The following is a 17981-nucleotide window of genomic DNA, read 5'->3' as shown; positions in this document are numbered from 1 at the left end:
ATATATTATATTATATTATATTATATTTATATATATATATATATTGATACACACCTATATATATACAATATAATACATATAAATATATATATATATATAATATTACATGTATATATTATACACACATGGATGTGTGGTGCGGTGTATGTAATATTTCATACATAACACACCCCTGATATATATTATGTTGTGTGCGTTACATTCATATATACATATGCTATATAACATATATATATATATGTATATACACACATATATATATACATATATATATGTACATACATACATAATAGACACACAAAGCGATGACAGAGTGAAGAGGAGAGGCGCGTCCTGCGCAGGATGCAAGAGCGTGGCGGTATATCCTGCCGATCCAGCATTTCCCACCGAGCATTGCCAAAACCACATCAATCCGGTGCAACGGCTTCGCAGCAGGTTCCTGTGGGACCTTCCAATACCCTCGAGCCACATTTCCTCCTCCACTAAAGACAGATAAATAGAATACGGAGTTTAGGTCAAAGACCAGCCGCAGGGACATATGAGGTCCTCCAAGGAATGAAAGGGGTTTCAGGTAGGGACCGAAGGAACGATGCATAGAACATTAAGCAAGGCTTACGGTGCACTGCATGAGGTGCACTCACTGCACAACCCCTCTACGGGATCCTCAACTGAATTCACTTTTGCTGTTGTTTTTCCATGTTAGTTCCTATGCCTGGCCAACTTCATCTTTTGCATGATGATCGAAATGTTAGACTGAGAGGAGCAGACAAAGAGGCGAGACCTCAGTAAAAGAATGGCAGTACATTTCTTTGACCCAGGTGAGACCTTTGGTATTCGTACGTATTCCTCTAAATGATCTACGTCCATATTACAAAAATTACATACATTTCTCGAGATTAAAAGCCTCCTGGAGGATTGGAATCCAAACACTCAATTCTAAAGAACAAACAAAAATGGCTTAAATTTTTTTTCCCATAACTTGCATCAACTGAAATGTCCTTAGGTGAAGACAACTCTTGGCATTTCACGGATCATATATGTAAAAAATAATTAATAATACAGAACAGTTATTTGACGTCAGGATGGAATAACTAAAACCATAACAAAGTGAACGCAATATTAAATAACGCATAGGAACTATTTTCAGCATCAAACACATCACTGAGTCATGCAGCCTTTTTCTTCTGCATATAACACAGAAAAAAATGAATAACGGTAGGATGTTAACTTTGTTAATTATGACTGCTACTGATAAACACTTACGATTATGATGATTATACCCTTATCACGAGCCGAGGACAACTCGCCGGGTACAAACGACACCTACCTGAAAAAAAATAAAAGGACAGTAATTACCTGCGCTTACTCGGGGATCTAAAACAATTAACTCACCTACAACTCACACAGGTATTGGTTACATGACGTAATTGCGTGTTTGCCGAGAGAAACCCCACTAAACCTGTAATAATCTGGCGGGCGCATTGTGCCCAAGTGTACCATTTATCCCTATTCATACGCAGTTAGTATACTATATGCCTCGCTGTCGAATGTCGAACTTCTCAGTTCTCGAGTTTTTTCATTCCTCACTCCGTCGGACTGTGGAACAGCCTCCCTGAGGATGTCGTGCAATTGGAATTACAGAGTTTCAAGCGATGTTGCAATGCATTATTGCCCTAATTATCAAATTTCATGTATTTAACAATTTATTTTTCTGTTTTAACAAGTGTGATCTCATCTTTCTGTATTTCCCTTCCTAATGAACAGTATATTCTTTGGAAGCTTGAATTTCTATCAATGGCCCATTTGGGCGTATTCAATATGAATAGGGTTCATCTTCTAAATAATAATGACAATAATATAATAATAATAATTCAAATAAAATCAATACAGCACAATACAGAAAATGTCATATAAACCTAAGACAATTCATCTACAGTGATTCTACAGATATGAAACCACTTACTTCGGATCTGGCAATGTGCTAACAAACGACCGCTAACATAGAACTATTCTTACAGTCAAGACTGCCTAAGGAAAGGGTAATTAATTAGTTCCTGCCTATCAGAAATATTCCACGTTACACTATAAAGCCGCTGACCGTGAATGGGATAATGAGGTCATTCAGCTCTGAAAGGAAATGGACAGTAAAAGGTCTGAAAGAAACACGAGTAAATCCTCGCAGTTGCACCATGAATACATTGCTGGGAGAGGGGGTGGAAGGTGGTTGAAAAAAGAGAATATGAACGGAGGAACAGTAAAAGGAATGAAAGGGGTTGCAGCTAGGGGCCGAAGGGACGCTGCAATGAGCCTTAAGTAATGCCTAGAGTGCACTGCATGAGGCGCACTGGAGAGAGAGAGAGAGAGAGAGAGAGAGAGAGAGAGAGAGAGAGAGAGAGAGCGAGCTCATAGGGAACATTCAACCCCTTTATTTGAGTACAGCTTGCCGGAAAGACTCCCCAAGACAGCCAAACTCAACATTAACATTCAGGAGGCATCCTTTCAATGACCATCCTACTTTTGACGTCCCTCACGCCCAAAACGACGCCACTACAACCGTCCTCCAAGGGGGGCTGGATAGGAGGTCCACTCCAAAGTCCACCCAGATCTTCCCCTGTGGTTGTGCAGGACTGAAAAACAATTATTTCTAAAGGGATTCACAACCAGAGTTTCGCAGCAAAAACCAATTGCTTTCGGTGGGACAATTCAAGTTTGGGTTAATGAAATGAAATTCCTTCCTTCTCAGGGAAACGAATAATTTAATCTATTACTTTTTAATGTAATGAATAATCCACTCATGTTCAATGAAATGAATAATAATCCATTCATTTTCAATGACATGAATAATACATTTAATTTCAATGAAATGCATAACCCACTCATTTTCAGTGAAATGAATAATCCAGTCAAATTCAGGGAAATGAATAATCCAGTGATTTTGAGGAAAATTAATTATCCAGTCATTTTCAGTGAAAGGAATCCCTTGATTTTTTAGTGAGATCAATTTAATCCTTTTCAGATAAAGGATCATCAATTTTCAGCTCAATTAATAATGCATAATTTCCATGAAGTGAATCCCTCCTAAAGTTACTATGTAATAAATCTATCATTTTCAGCTAAAGAATTCTTAATTTTCAGAGATATTAGTCCTTTCACTTCAGCGAAATGAATAATCCATTACTTTCAGTGAAATGAATCCCTTAATATCCTGCTAAATATATCTCATAATTTTCAGCTAATAATTTCTCAATTTTAAGTGAAATGAATCGCTGCCTTTTCACTTAACTGAATGATTCATGAATCCACAGAGAAATGAATCCATGAATTCAGTGAAATGATATGAATCCATGAATCCATAGTGAAATGAATCCATGAATTCAGTGAAATGAATATGAATCCATGAATCCATAGTGAAATGAATCCATGAATTCAGTGAAATGAATCCATTAAAATTACATTGAAATGAATCCATTAATTCACAGTGAATTAAATTTCAGAAACAAACAATAACACATACAAGTAAAAACCAAACATTAAAACATACATGTAAAAAAGCAAACATTAAAACATTATACATGTAAAAAAACCAAAGACAAAAATCTGAAAAGCGCTTTGCATTTGACAGAAAAGCAAAGTAACTTTTGCCCCAAAATGAAACTTTGTTAGGTAAAAGTAAAAGATAAGAGCAAACTACAAGATCAAAGGAAACTACAAAATGGTTCGCAATTACGACTCAGGTAGCTTGAACTTAAAAGCAAAGTTGGTTTTCTACAAAAAAGAAAGAAAGGAGGCTTCTATATCAAGAGATTACTTTACATTACTTTATTAACTAGAAGATAACGCGGAGACACGACTATGTTCCAGCGAAGATATGTATATCCCAACAAGCACGGAAGTTTGGGAGTGGAATACAAAATCTTACTCTTTCGAAGACACAACAGATACAGCAATTATTTCCGCGTGCATGTCCTACTCTATACCCGCCCTTACAATTATTTACACCAAAGTGCACGACCTGAAGATGTTCATTAGCGTATGACTCGGCCACCTACACGAAAAATAAAGTTTTTTTTTTATAGAAATAAAAACGAAGACTTTGCAAGAATGAATAACGTACACAGTCAATACAAGGTTCATTTATAGAGAATCAGTATTTTGCTAGACGGAAGACTCAGCGACAGGGACTGAACAGTACATCGAGAAAGCTCTTAGCTCAGGAGGGCGTTGCCTGTTAAAAGTTAGGGTGGCCCCTCTAACAGAGAGTAGAGGAACTTACTCAATGTTAAGGTTTTTCACTTCAGTCATTCATACAACTCAAAACACGGCAGAAGTCATTTGACTTTATTATCTCACGTGCGGTAGGGAGTTTTTTCTTTTTCTCTCACTTAGAGAGAGAGAGAGAGAGAGAGAGAGAGAGAGATGTGCGTTCATATCATCATTTGTAACAAGATTCATGACGTGATACTATGGCTACTTCACCTCAGTTTACTTCTGATGTTTATAAAATGAAAACGATTCCTGTCCTGCCAAATTTGACACTATTATGCGTTCTACCGAAATGCGGGGAAAAACATAAGTTTAGTATCACTCAGGGAAATGTATATACGAAATAACTTATACAATATTTCGTCGATCTGCATAACAACGCATGCACAAATTCAAGTGATCATACACGAATGAACGGAATACATATACCAAATTACGAATGGCCTTCGAAAGACAACAAGATGATCATTACAGCAGGACGCTGCAATATTCAGGAAGGAACCCATTTCATTCAGCCAAATCCACATGGATGCTGGAGACTATTATTACACGTGAGCCAAGACTCATCACCACCAAACGATTTTCTATACAATTTTTAAAGCAATGAATAAAAGAACGTAGAAAATCACAACATCATCCTTTTTCTATGGTTACCATTATTTTCATTCTCTGATTTGAAACAAAACTCATCGCACAGCAATAAAGAAAATCATGAATTAAAGCAGGCACCATTAATACCTTACTACCTTAACCAAAAAGTATGGTAATTCATTCATTGATCGATAGATCTGTTTGAGAGAGAGAGAGAGAGAGAGAGAGAGAGAGAGAGAGAGAGAGAGAGAGAGAGAGAGAGAACCTATAAAGAAACAACAAACCGGGGAGCAACACGCCATAATAATTCTTCCCGCGGACGTCCAACGATACAGAATAAGTCGGGGAATATCAAGTGAAAAATTATTATGTGGAACACGTTGCTCTCAGGGACAGATCTTCCACTGGGATTTAAACGTCCAAGGGTCGTCTGTTCTCAGTCTACGCTCCAGAATGAGGGAAGATCATCGTCAATTAACTAGTAACCTAGTGCACACAACAGGTTTACTTAGTGAATAAAAATTACCTCTCCTTGGATGGACTAAAGTGTCTTCGAGAGACATCCTAATCCTTGTAACTCTCTCTCTCTCTGTCTCTCAGGAGTTGAATGTTCTTTATGGAAGAAAGCAAGTCTCTCTCTCTCTCTCTCTCTCTCTCTCTCTCTCTCTCTCTCTCTCTCTCTCAAGAGTTGAATGTTCCTTATGGGAGAGAGCCAGTTTCTCTCTCTCTCTCTCTCTCTCTCTCTCTCTCTCTCTCTCTCTCTGCATTATAATGGGAGATTTCAATGCAGCAGTACACTAGGACACCATGACCTCCGCATCAAACTTAGAAGGAAAGAGACTTCTAGAATTTGTCAAAAATGAATCCCTCCACCAATGGGTAGGCAAACCTACTAGAGGAAACAACATACTAGACATCGTCATATCAACAGAAGATAACCTACTGCCTGATCTTTCAGTAGGTGTAAATCTAGGCAGAATTAACCACAAAAATATTACATTTCACATTAAGTGGTTCAACAGAAAAATCAAAAATCAAATAAGAGAAAGAGACAGATTGCACAAAGCAATGAACCCACACCCAACACCAGATGAAGCAAGCCGGCAAAAAGAACTCAGTAGAATGGATAAATTAGGAAGAAATGCAAAGATAAATGAGGATAAAAGAGTAGCATCAGTTTGTAAGAAAAACCCAAAGGAATATTTTGCTCATGTAAATATTAGAAAGCCATTAAAAAATAGCATAGGTCCCCTCAGAGACAAAGGGAGAAACCTAGTGAACACAGACTTAGGCAAAGCACAATTGAAGACATTACCTCAATCCCTGAACCAGGTATTAAATATGAAGGGGCAGAACCACAAGACAAAATAATATTTACAGAAGAGGACATTAAAGATAAAATAGAAAAAAACTCAAGTTCAAATCTCCTGGCCCGGATGGGATTCATCCAGAGAAATTAAAGAATTAAAAGAGATGATAGGTCCTCACCAATATAAACTCGACAGAAAAAGTACAGAACAACGAAAGGCACCAAAAAGATGGAAACTAGGTAATGTGGCCCCATTTTACAAAAAAGGTCCAAGAGAAGAGCCGGGAAACTATAGACCGATATGTCTAACATCGGTCGTTTGTAAAATTTTTGAGTCCATAATTGCAGATCAAATTGTGGATCACATTGATAGAAACAACTTGTTGTTCAACAGCTAACACGGTTTCAGACAAAACAGATCCTGCCTATCAAACTTCTTGGAGTTTTATCATAACACGCGTGGTATTTACGACAGTACTAGAGCAATAGATATACTCCACTTAATATTTCCAAAAGGCCTTTGACAAAGTTCCACACAAGAAACTAATGACAAAACTTGGAGCTTCAAGAATTGTAGGAGAAACAGCAGACAGGATCGAAGACTGGCTAACTAAAAGAAAACAGAGTCGTAATAAATGCTGAAGAATCGGAATGGGAAGATGTGACAAGCGGAGTTCCCCAGGGTTCTGTCCTTGGCCCTCTTGTTTTTTATTTACATTAATGACATTGATGTAGGCTTAACTAGCAGGATAGCCAAATTTGCTGATGACACCAAGCTAGGTATAAATGCAGCAGACCCAGATGCAATGGAAAGTTTAAGAAATGATCTAATGAAAATATGAGTGTTGTCAAAAAAAATGGCAAATGCCTTTCAACGGAGATAAGTGTAAAGTGTTACAAATTGGAACAAACGACCCCCATGCCAGCTTCACAAGCTGCTTGGGAATGACGTTAGTAGTGTAGAACAAGAGGAGGACCTTGGAGTTATTATTACCAAGGACTTAAAATCCACAAAACATTGCATAAATGTAGAAAAGAAAGCACAGAAACTAGTGGGATACACGAAGAGGCAGTTCAAATACAGAAATAAGGAAACGGTGCTGCAGCTCTACACATCAGTAGTTAGACCCCATCTTGAATATGCAGTACAGTTTTGTCACCAACACTAAGAAAAGACATAAATAGATTAGAAAGGGTACAAGCAAGAGCCACAAAGTTAATTCCATCCATCAGACAAATAGATTACCGAAGACGACTAGAGAGCCTGAACATGTATGGCTTAAAAACACTACGATTGCAAGGACAACTAATAGAAACATTCAAAATACTGAAAGGCATAACAAAAGTAGATAATAACTTATTTACGTTAAACGAAAACCAGACAAAAAATAATGGATGGAAACTATAACTGTAGAGATACAACACATCCCATTGTGGGAACTTCTTTACTACAAAGATATGTTACACATGGAATAAACTGCCACCAGAAGTTGTAAACAGCAAGAGGTCGTGTGGCCTTTAGAAGGCGACCTTTACCTCAACATCAACAACAAAAACAGATTATGAAGCTTAGCAACATACACAGATGATGATGATGATGACGATGATACGACCGCACGGCCATATCAAACACAAATTATCGGTTCCGATATCTTCTTAACACAACCTCCAAAAACAAATGAAAAATCAATGAAAAGAAGAGGAAGACAGTCTTCCAGCACCCACTTCCTCTTCTTCTTCTTCTTTTTCCTCCTCTTCTTCTTCTTCTTCCTTCTTCTTCTTCTTCTTTCTTCTTCTTCTTCTTCTTCTCTTAAATCTCTTGCATGGATTCGACAACGGATGCAAATGGCGGCCCTCCGGAGTTCTTTACTTGACGAAGTCATGCATTTGCAATCGATTACCGCGCTCCCCCGCCGACGCGGTAAGGGACACACACGCACACACACAAATACAAACACACACACACACACACACACAGGATGGAATCCAATGGAATCCGAAGTTTGAATGAGGTGCGCTTTCCTTTTCGCTGGCTTTTAATGGTCTGATTGAAGTGCGTCACGATTCTTATGACAGGCTATGAGGGAAGGGGGAGGGTAGGGGGTGGGTGGAGGGGGTGGAAGGAGGGAGGTGGGGGGGGAAGGGTTAAGGTCAAAAGCTTCAGATGAGTAAGCTTGAGGAGTCAAGGTCTAAGGGAAGGGTTTTTTGTTTTTAAGGATGCAGAGCTTTACAAGGGGAACTTTAAGGATGCATAACTTTTTTAGGTGTGGAGTTTTAGAATGTAAAGCTTTGAATGAATAAGAGATTTTGTAATGGTTTGCGGGAGCGTTTTTATATAAATTTAGGTGGAGGGGGATATATACTACATACGTACGTAGGTATATATATATATATATATATATATATATATATATATATATATATATATATATATATATATATATATATATATATATATATATATATATATATATATATATATATATATATATATATATATATATATATATATATATATCTATATATATATATATATATATATATATATATATATATATATATATATATATATATATACACACACATCTATCTAATAAAAGGAACTCATAAAAACGCCCTATATAATATGCTTAGTTTCTACACTTCGGCGTTTTTATGGGCTCCTTTAATTACGTGGAATTCTGTTGTAACAGAACATTTTTACCAGTCACATAATTATATATACTGGCAAACATTATGTATACAGAAATTATGTATGAAAATTCGTAAAGTAACTAAGTCTACGGGGGTTACCAGCTTCGTTTCGGGGAATCCCTTCTCATCCCCACCCGCTTCTGGGGGGGGGAGGGTAGGATGAAACCCAATTATAAACCATCTCAGGGATCCCAACTAATACCCTGCCAAGTTTCATGCCCATCGGACCGGCCGTTTGGCCGTGATTGAATGACAGGCGGACGGACAGACATTACGCCCATTACATATATTCATGTACATTCTACATGTATATATACTATCTGCGTGTGTGTAACTAAAGGTATAAGCCACGAAGGAAAGTGGAGTGTTTCACTTCCTTCATGGCTTATACCTTTATTTATGTATTTATCACGTTCCATACTTTCGTGATTCAGTTATACATATGTGTGTATGTGTGTGTATGTGTTGAACTCTGATCGAAGTGACAGATGGCACCAAAGCGTGTCACACTTCAGGAAACGAGTAAAGCTGCCAGGCAACATTTATCAACTTGAATCATTTCCTCTTCAACACAACAACGCAGCCGACGCGACGGGGGACCTGAAGGCACTATATACCCCTATACTTACTTGTCACACACAGCAACGAATCACAATCCTCATCATGTTTCGAAGTTTTTGCTGTTTGCACCGAAACAATTTTCTCCCATAACGGAATCCAGTAAATAGAACAAAACATTATGAATAGAGAATCTAGGCCAAAGGCCAAGCGCTCGGACCTATGAGGTCATTCAGCGTGAAACGGAAATCGATATAGAAAAGGTTTGAAAGATGTAACAGGGGGGAAAACCTCGCAGTTGTTAGGAGAGGGTGGATAGCAAAATGGAAGAAAGATAATATGAGAGGAGGTACAGTAAAAGGAACGAAAGGGATTTCAGGTAGATAACGACGGGAAGATGCAAATAATCATAAGTAATGCCTACAGTGCACCGCATGAGGTGCGTTGACGGCACTATCCCATCTACGGGGATTGTATTAGAGACACTGCAGTACATCAGAGAAATTGCAATGCTATTGGTACGCAATGAAACAAGAAGTAGTTCTATCTGTACATACCCATATATTCGTGTGTGTATGAGACCTTACAGACCTTACATCTTGTTCGGGTTGCCCCAGGTCCATCAGTGTGAGGCACCTCTAATGTCTACCAGAGAGAGAGAGAAGAGAGATGAGAGAGAGAGAGAGAGAGAGAGAGAGAGAGAGAGAGAGAGAGCCTATCTACTTGGTAACTTCATTGCTGGTATTCAGAGAAGCGTTTCTCAATAACATTAATTAAGCTAATAAAATCACTTGACAGATCACTCAAGGGTATTACGTTCCGGAACCATCCATTGTACATGTCATTTAGCTACGAGAGAGAGAGAGAGAGAGAGAGAGAGAGTCTAATAAACTACAAAAAAAGGACACATATCAGTCAACTCACACATGACTACACATTAATAATAATAATAATAATAATAATAATAATAATAATAATACAAGAATTTCTGTTAGAACTCACCCCAACAAAGATAAGGAAACGGCTAATCTAACGCTGTGGAGGACAAAGGAAACGGCTAATCTAACGCTGTGGAGGACAAAGGAAACGGCTAATCTAACGCTGTGGAGGACAAAGGAAACGGCTAATCTAACGCTGTGGAGGACAAAGGAAACGGCTAATCTAACGCGTGAAAGGACAAGAAACGGCTAATCTAACGCTGTGGAGGACAAAGGAAACGGCTAATCTAACGCTGTGAAGGACAAAGGAAACGCCTAATCTAACGCTGTGAGGACAAAGGAAACGGCTATCTAACGCTGTGGAGGACAAGGAAACGGCTATGTCGACTGTGGCGGGAAAAGGAAACGGCTAATCTAGTGTGGAGGACAAAGGAAACGGCTAAGTAACGCTGAGGACAAAGGAAACGGCTAATCTAACGCTGTGGAGGACAAAGGAAACGGCTAATCTAACGCTGTGGCGGGAAAGGAACGGCTAGCTAACGCTGTGGAGGACAAAGGAACGGCTAATCTAACTGTAAGGGCAAAGGAACGGCTAATCTAACGCTGAAGGGCAAGGAAACGGCTAATCAACGCGTGAAGGCAAAAGGAAACGTCTAATCTAACGCTGTGAAGGGCAAAGGGGAAACGGCTAATCTAACGCTGTGGAGGACAAAGGAAACGGCTTAATCTAAACGCTGTAAGGACAAAAGGAAACGGCTAATCTAACGCTGTGGGGGACAAAGGAAACGGCTAATCTAACGTGTGGAGGACAAAGAACGGCTAATGTAACGCTGTGGAGGACAAGGAAACGGCTAATGTAAACGCTGTGGAGGCAAAGGAAACGGCTAATCTAACGCTGTGGAGGACAAAGGAAACGGCTAATGTAACGCTGTGAAGGCAAAGGAAACGACTAATCAACGCTGTGGGAGGACAAAGGAAACGCTAACTAACTGTGGAGGGCAAAGAAACGGCTAATCTAAGCTGCTGGTGGAGGACAAAGGAACGGCTAAATCTAACGCTGTGTAGGACAAAGGAAACGGCTAATCTACGCTGTGGAGGCAAAGGAACGGCTATCTAACGCTGTGGACAAAGTGGGACAAACGGAAACGGAAACTAATCTAACGCTGTGGAGGACAAGGAAACGCTAATCTAACGCTGTGAATGACAAAGGAAACGGCTAATCTAACGCTGTGAGGACAATCAGAAACAGGCGGAATCTAACGCTTGAGGACAAAGGAAAACTGCTAATCTCGCTGTGGAAGGACAAAGGAAACGGCTAATCTAACGCTGTGGCGGGAAAAGGAACGGCTTAATCTAACGCTGTGGAGGAAAACAAATGAAAGGGCGGCTAATCTAACGCTGTGGAGTGCCCCCCAGAAACGGCTAATCTAACGCTGTGGAGGACAAAGGAAACGGCTAATCTAAACGCTGTGGGGGAGGAAACGGGCTAATCTAATCTACCGCTGTGGAGGACAAAGGAAACGCTAATCTAACGCTGTGGCGGGAAAAGGAAACGGCTAACTACCGCTGTGGAGGTACAAAGGAAACGGTCTAATCTAACGCTGTGGAGGACAAAGGAAACGGCAATCTAAATGGCTGTGGAAGGACAAAGGAAACGGCTAATCAACGCTGTGGAGGACAAAGGAAACGGTCCTAATTAACCTGTGGAGGACAAAGGAAACGGTCTAATCTAACGCGTGTGGACAAGGCAAGGAACGGTCTAATCTAACGCTGTGGAGGACAAAGGAAACGGCTAATCTAACGCTGTGGAGGACAAAGGAAACGGCTAATCTAACGCTGTGGAGGACAAAGGAAAAGGCTAATCTAACGCTGTGGAGGACAAAGGAAACGGCTAATCTTAGCCTAACAGGACAAAGGAAAAAGTTAATCTAACCCTGTGAACAACAAAGGAAAAAGCTAATTGAAGTCTGTAGAGGACAAAGGGAAAAGCTGATTAAAAAACCCAATGGAAGACAAAAGCAAAAGGTTAATCTAACCCTATGAAGGACAAAGGAAAAAGCTATTCTAACCCAATGAGGGACAAAGGAGAAAGCTAATCTAACCTTGTGAAGTACAAAGGAAAAAGCTCATCTATAAATCAAAGGAAGAGAAGAGGTGGTTATAGCTACAGACTAAAAAAGGATAAGCTGTCCCCTCTAAACTGAAGCCTGGTACGTCACAATTGGCCGAAAAACACAACGGTTTACCTTGGGGCAACAACACTTGCCAACACCACTTGGGGGCGTCCATAGAATAAGTCGACAGAAAAATCATCCCAGAGTTCAGAGTGTACGCAAGGGAACAGGAGGAGGCGACAACTAAGAAGGATGTGGTGACTTAAGCAAGGCTCTGACTGTGAAGTTGGCTGCCTTGATCAGGAACAACATTTGAGGCAAAGATGCTCCAGAGGAAAATAGGACTAGATCGATAGCGCTGGGACCCGTGAGGTCTTTCAGAACTGAAACGCTGTTAGAAGAGGGTGGAAAGAAAGATGGAAGAAAGAATATGAACGGAGGTACAGCAAAAGGAATGAAAGGGGTTGCAGCTAAGGGCCGAATGGACGCTGCAAGGAACCCTAAGTAATGCCTACAGAAAACACTCGTAGGACTAAAGCAGTACTATGTTAACTTTATTGTTGGCACATTCACACATATTAGTCACACATGATGTAATTTGACCTAAAGCCAAGTGACTGAAGGATTTACTGAAAATACCACTCCAGCGCCATAACATCGTTAAAATGGACACTCTTTTCCCTCTCTTTTATGGAACTAGTCACTCCAGCCTCCCGTACCATCTGAAGAAAAACTTTGTCTGCTACGTATTCCATACACTTTAGTTAACCGAAATTCATAAAACATCTAAGCGGATTCTCACCCATTCTAAAAACCTACAATTCAGAATTCTTGATTTATGATTCTTTTATGAGTTTAATCCTTATCCTAATTCAGAACGAATCTTCTCTTTCTTCCTTCCTATATCCAATTTTTTGTTCTTTACAAAAATAATCTGAGAATTTACTTTCTGACCTTGAATAGCAATTCCTCATTATGCCTCCTTAATTCCTCACTAAATGCCTCACAGATATATATAGCATATTTAGGATGATTATCTTATCAAGCGTTCAATTTTTCTTCAACATTTCTCCAAACTCAACCAAGTCCTTTCAAGACATCTGTTGAGAATACACACACAGAAACAGATAAGAATTAAACATCTCTGGATAATATTTCGTCTCTCTCTGGTTCCTCTGAACTGAAACCTTTATACACCATCAAAACAACTGTGTACAGTGTCATATTACTAACAACCTCCATATTGGCACACTAGACTGTCGACAATATCTCCCTGATGTAGATAACACCTTACTCCCATTTTTAGTTTCCTGTAAAAGAAAAATATTGAAATGGTTGTATGTCTCAGATCTTAAAAATGACTGAGGCTCATAGGCTGCAAACTGGTATGTTGGTCATCCACCCTCCAATCATCAAACATACCAAATTGCAGCCCTCTGGTCTTAGTAGTTTTTATTTTATTTTCTGTTAAAGTTAGCCATGATATTGCGTCTGGCAACGCTATAGGACAGGACACCACCGGGCTGTGGCTGAGAGTTTCATGGGCCGCGGGTCACACAATATTATACGCTGTACAAAAAACTTGACGCGGATTTTTAACTCTTTTTCTTTTCGTAACAATTGCTACATATGGGAGTAGGTTATCATTTTTCGCCAATGACTTTTCATTCCAACACCTGTTACAACAGATGCATCATATTTTCGGGATGTGTTGCCCAAGTCGACTCTGATTCCAGATCATTTTCATACATCGGGATGTGTTGCCCAAGTCGACTCTAATTCCAGCTCATTTTATACTTAAATAAGTCGACTCTAATTCCAGCTCATTTTATACTTAAATAAGTCGACTCTAATTCCAGCTCATTTTATACTTAAATAAGTCGACTCTATTCCTCTCAATTTTATCTTAAATAATCGACTCTAATTCAGCTCATTTTATACTTAAATAAGTCGACTCTAATTCCAGCTCATTTTATAGCTTAAATCCAGCTCGACTACTCTGTATCCAGCTCATTTTATACTGAAATGAATTTGCCTCTGCAGTAGAGAGGGAATCCAGCCATCCTCTGTTATGCTTCACAGATGTGGCATCAGATTACTCACAGACAAATGCATCCGTCAAATTTTAATATGGAACATAGAAGTTTTGTCATAGACCAAGCGCCGGGAACTATGAGGTCATTCAGCGATGAAACTTGAAATGGATAGTAGAAAGGTATGGAAGGTGTAACAGGAGGAAAACCTCGCAATAGCACTATAAAATTGGTAGGAGAGGATGGAACGTAAGATGGACGAATGAGAATATGAACAGAGGAACAACAAAAGGAATGAAAGCTCATGGACGAAGGGACGTTGCAAAGAACCTTAAGTAACGCTTACAGTCCACCGCATGAGGTGCGACTGGCGGCACTACCACTCTATGGGGTGGGTGGGTCAAATGTTAATAGAATAATGCAATGACCCCAAGTTAGAAGGCTTCGACTACGATGCCCATCACTCAGAACACACAAGATACAAACAACTCTACAAAACAACGGGGTATCGGGTTCTCGTTGTGGCCAACCGACGCCCACTTTTGCTTTCCCGTTCTGGCCGCTTCATCTTTCATCTGGGTTGTTTCACTGCCTCCATTACTTTCGCCCTCAGATTTTGAAGAGTAATTGAACACTAAACACTCAAGACTACATTGACATACATCACGAATGTGATGATGTCACCACGTATTGTACGGCGCACTAACATATGCGCGCCCTCTCTCTCTCTCTCTCTCTCTGCCTCCTCTCTCTCTCATCTCTCTCTCTCTCTCTCTCTCATATATATATCTATATATATATATATATATATATATATATAATATATATATATATATATATATATATGCGTAAATAAACATATATATAGATTTTATATACTTTATATATATGCATATACCTATCATATATGCGTATATAGACATATAAATACGAATTTTATATACTTTACATACATACATACATACATACATACATACATACATATATATATATATATATATATACATATACATATATAGTATATACATACCTCACACACACAGATATATACATATATGTACATATATATAAATAGTTTGAAAATTACAATAACAACTCACTGAGTCCATCTACCGTACATCCACCGAAACAAGAGATTTGAAGATGTAGTCTTTGTGTGAAAAGTGTGAGTTTCTCAAAAAAGAAAATAATGCTGACTTATATATATATACCGTGATGGCGCATAATGCATCCTGCACTACGGCCTTTCCGCTAAAACAGAAAAACAAACAAACAAACACATACACACACCAAATGACTGCATGTGAAACAATATAATCATGAAACAATATAATCACAGTACGGGTCTCTACCCTGAGACACGCAAACATATGCCCTTCCCCCCCCCCCCCCCCCAACCCCCCCCCCCCCCCCCCCCCCACCAACCCCCCTTTCCTAATCGCTGTAACCAGGGAGCGGGAGAATTTGTAGTATACGGTTAGTTTAAAAGCCAGGCGCCAGAAGTTAACGCCACGCACTTCGAGCTGATACCATAAATGTGAAGGATATATGATATCTGTAATGATATAGCAGACGATTACCGCAAAACACAAGAATTATATATATATATATATATCTATATATATATATATATATATATATATATTATATATATATATATATATGTATGATGTGTGTATGTGGCTTGGAAATAAAGTCGAAACCGCCAGGACCTACACCCCGCCCTCTCATTTTTCACCTGTGGTAATGTGATTATAATTCATATATATATATATATATATATATATATATATATATATATATATATATATATATATACATACATACACAGACAAGTACATGTGTATATATACTATATATATTTATACAACATCACTATATACGTATGTACTGTGTGCATTGTGTATAATCATACATCACATACACAAACGCATATATATATATATATATATATATATATATATATATATATATATATATATATTATATATAATGCAATCTGCTATGATCACAAGACTGGCTCCGTACTGACATACTAGGCACGCGAGCAGGAGCGACGAATTTCCACGGCTTCGTGGGTCGTGAGAGAAAGCCACTGCGCCAAAACGCAAGATTTATGAACGGCTTATCAGCAACGAATGAGCTTCAATGAAATAAACCACAAAGCATAAAAGATCTGGAGCTGCTATTTCAATCGTTCAACGGAAAGGGAAGTAGTTTAAGGCAACCAGGCACAAGATACAAAGTCATTTATTTGTCATTTCAATCGTCTGTTATTCGTAGCAGTCATTATCGTCAGTTAATCATATATATATATATATAATATATATATATATATATATATATATATATATATATATATGTATATATATATAAACATACATACATACACACACACACACACCAGGCAAGTGAGGGTGATGTGACTGTTCCCTCTACCAATACGAAATGTATTTCTCTGTGTCTCTGTTACCAAGAATCGTATCTTCCTCTGAATCCAGGTTTCAGATTAACAAATACCGAAGGAATAACTTTCACCTCTCTCTCTCTCTCTCTCTCTCTCTCTCTCTCTCTCTCTCTCTCTCTCTCTCTCAATACACATTTTTTCTCTTAAAAAGCTTTGCAAATGTCTGTCATTTCTTGGCAGTAACCCACCCAAGTAATGACCAGAACCAACATGGCTTGACTTCGCTGATCGAACGTGTGTGTGATTGAGTGTGAGTGAAGAAACAACCTACACGATTTCTTTAGTATACAGAAAACAGAAATATAAACCAAATGAAACTTCGGCTCAACCAGTGTTTCAGCAACAGACCTTTAAAATCGGATGCTGAAAGTGAAACGAAGAAGAAGAAGAAGAAGAAGAAGAAGAGAAGAAGAAGAAGAAGAAGAAGCAAAAAAAATAAAAGAAAAGAAAAACGGGTGCAAATGAGAAGGAAGTGAGACAGAAGGTTTTCGGAGGCTGCTCTTGCAAGACGTGTGTTATCAAGGACCGGATGTGAGGTATATTTTTGCCAACTCTCTCTCTCTCTCTCTCTCTCTCTCTCTCTCTCTCTCTCTCTCTCTCTCTCTCTCCCCCTTACAAAAGCAAAATGAACGCGCTAACATAAAAATGGGGGATATTAAGCTTTCGATATCGTGAACAGGTACTAATTAAAAGGGCAGGTAGCACAATACACAAGTAAATGGAAGGGCGGAGTCGTTTCCTACGACTTGAAAGGTTCGTCACGTTCATTCACGCAACGCTCTCTCTCTCTCTCTCTCTCTCTCTCTCTGTATATGTATGTATGTATATATATATATATATATATATATATATATATATATATATATATATATATAATAAATATATATATATATATATATATATATATATATAGTATATATATATAATATATAAATACATATCACACCGCCATGAATCACATGCATGCATTACGCTACAAATGTCCTTAATATCCAATTCGCTCTACCTCGGAAT

The 17981-nt window shown here is 38.7% G+C and overlaps 1 protein-coding gene across 3 annotated transcripts in view; it reads right to left on the bottom strand.

The window, feature by feature from the left end:
* Nucleotides 1-17981, bottom strand: part of LOC135222075 (alpha-(1,6)-fucosyltransferase-like) — a 458798-nt gene that overhangs the window by 128254 nt on the left and 312563 nt on the right. The window contains exon 2 of one of the 3 annotated variants that reach the window (XM_064260245.1): nucleotides 1264-1327. The exons of the other annotated variants lie outside the window; for them this stretch is intronic. The gene's annotated coding sequence lies outside the window, so the exon portion shown is untranslated. The remainder of the gene's footprint in view (nucleotides 1-1263; nucleotides 1328-17981) is intronic. 3 annotated transcript variants of the gene reach the window in all.

This window comes from Macrobrachium nipponense, chromosome 3 (genome assembly GCF_015104395.2).
Source record: "Macrobrachium nipponense isolate FS-2020 chromosome 3, ASM1510439v2, whole genome shotgun sequence".
Classification (NCBI taxonomy): Eukaryota; Metazoa; Arthropoda; class Malacostraca; order Decapoda; family Palaemonidae; genus Macrobrachium; species Macrobrachium nipponense.
This window is presented reverse-complemented; position numbering and strand designations above follow the sequence as displayed.